Consider the following 2,609-nt stretch of genomic DNA (forward strand, 5'->3'; position numbering starts at 1 on the left):
AATCAACGGTGTCCCAGTCTCGATGGAGGTCGACACAGGGGTGAGCCAATTGCTGATGAATCAGGCGCCTTCGAGAAACTCGGACAATCCAATCGAATGACCTAAAGTGATCCCGATGCAGGTGAAGCTGCTCACTTACACAAAAGACACCACCCAAGTTGTTGGCAGCGCGGATGTCCAGGTGTCCCATGGCGGCGCGATGCACGTTACCTTTGTGGATCGTTGCTGGTGAAGGCCTAACGCTGCTCGGAAGAAGATGGATGAAACGAATCCAAATTTGTTGGAGCTGGGAAAGCCTCCAGGCCCCGCCGATCGACGTCCGACGCGGCACCTGAAAATCCAATCGTCCAACTCGACTGCGCGGCAATGACACAGACCGCACTACCCAAAGGCGAGATGATCCAGACCTCGCCTTCCAGGCTCCTGTGGCAGGACTCCGGAGGAAGAAGATCAGCGCAGAAGGTAACTTCTCTGCTTCCGTGGCAGAACCTGGGGAGAAAAGGATCACCACAGCCTACCTCGTGGAGAGAAAGAAGATGGCGCCCGCACCACGAGGTGAAGCGCCTGAAGTAAAGATGGCCGCGACCAGACCACGAGGGGCAGCACTGAGGAAGCAACACGTGATGCCGAGCAGCGACCCGGATTGGGGTAAAGATTGCAAGGCCTTAAAGGAGACCGGCAACCCAGCACAATTAAAGGGACAGTTCCACTCTTTGTACAGCGATGCCGGTAATACACATGTAAAAGATGTCATTAACAAATGCAAGTATATAAATGTAACCTTGTACAGCGATGCCGGTAGTACACAGGGAAAAGATGTAATTGACAAATGCGAGGATGTAATTGACAAATGCGAATATGTAAAGACAACTAACAGTATCGAGTCGGTGATTGCGGTCGGAGCCAATGTATTATGACAGTAAATGAAGTAATGATGTGCGATGCCGGGTTCTACATGTACGCCGACAAAACCAAAGGCAAGCACCCAGGTCCAGCGGGCTACCCGATCATGTAGCCTGCGCCTCCGGGATCGATGTGATGCCCCAGGGAGTGTGGCCACACAGCGGGAGCATACCCACTGCAGGGCCAGCGATCAGTGGACGGTAAAGGCACCACTACTGGCCCAGATCGGCTCTATCTGTCTGCCCACGATGGCCAGTACCGGGAGCAAGAGGCTAATGCCCTCCCAATGGGACCTGGGATGATCAGGCTCTCACTATCACTGAAGGGCAACAGGGAGACACTGCAGCTCTCAAAGAAGGACAGGGAGGCCACACACTCCTGTGGCTCTGCCCACATGAGGCAATGGCAAAGGCCCTGAGACTCAGCCAGGTGAGCGATCTGAGCACACCCAGCTGGCAGGGGGCGCAGTGCCGCCATCAGACAACCTGGACACTGTCTGGTTACTCTGGAACTAGCGTCCTCACCCACCTGCACCTATACAACCCAGGGGCAAGACTGTGATACCACGTATGTACCTTACCTGTAAAATGTACTTGTTCCACTACTGCTAAACTCAAACAGTGATGTAACTAAACCTATTTTTTTTTTTCTGTGTACATGTATGTAAATGCAGGTGTTGAGCCACACACATGGTCTATGTATGGGGGTGGGGGGAGGGGGGGGAATGGATGTATGTAGCCATGGACACACATGGATCACACCCGGAACCCACTCGACCTCCACTGCAACCTCTAACCATCCACTGCTGACCATTTCCCAATGTTGTGGCAATATGGACTTGGGGGTCTACAGAGAGAGAGCCATTCCCAAGCACAGACAAGGTGCAAGGGCTTTGAGCACTCAAGTCGAGGGCCAGAGCAAACAGTGCAAAGACCAGTGGCACAAAACTTAGTGGGGAGTGATGTTGTGTATGTATAATACAAGTATTTACCCTGTACACTCAATGTACTGTTACATGAGACTACTGAATGTATCGTTACACTGTGTACACTATGCCTGTACCACCAGAGGGTGCAACTGGTGGAGACGTAGGGGTCACCTGTACACTGCAGGTAACCAGGTATAAAAGGGAGCTCACCTCACTGTACCCTCATTCAGGAGCTGCAATAAATGGACTGAGGTCACAACAGGTCAAGTACAATACCTTACCTTGTGGAGTCATTACTAGAGTGCTTACAGACACAATAAGACTGATGGCCAATTATAACCTAGCTGGGAGCAGAGCAAGGCCCAGGGTCTGGGGAGCGAATAGAGATAGCGCTTGGCCGATTGGAACTGAAGCTCCCAAGTACCCCGACCGCATCATGAGGCGATTTCCCCGGCCACTGCTCCGAGCCCTGGTCTGGCTCTGATGGGGAGCCAAGGGAGAGCAGCCCATCAACGGGCAATGGGTGGCCAGGTGGGATAGTGAGGGACGCTGGGCCCTGATCGGCGAGCTTCATTCACCACCTCGCTCCTCACTCCTCACCTCCCACTCCCTCCCTCACCCCTTCTGTACTGCTCGTGTGTGTGTGAGGGGGAACGTGTGTGTGTGTGTGGGGGGGGAACGTGTGTGTGTGTGTGGGGGGGGAACGTGTGTGTGTGTGTGGGGGGGGAACGTGTGTGTGTGTGTGGGGGGGGAACGTGTGTGTGTGTGGGGGGGGAAC

This window comes from Pristiophorus japonicus, chromosome 17 (assembly GCF_044704955.1).
Source record: "Pristiophorus japonicus isolate sPriJap1 chromosome 17, sPriJap1.hap1, whole genome shotgun sequence".
Classification (NCBI taxonomy): Eukaryota; Metazoa; Chordata; class Chondrichthyes; family Pristiophoridae; genus Pristiophorus; species Pristiophorus japonicus.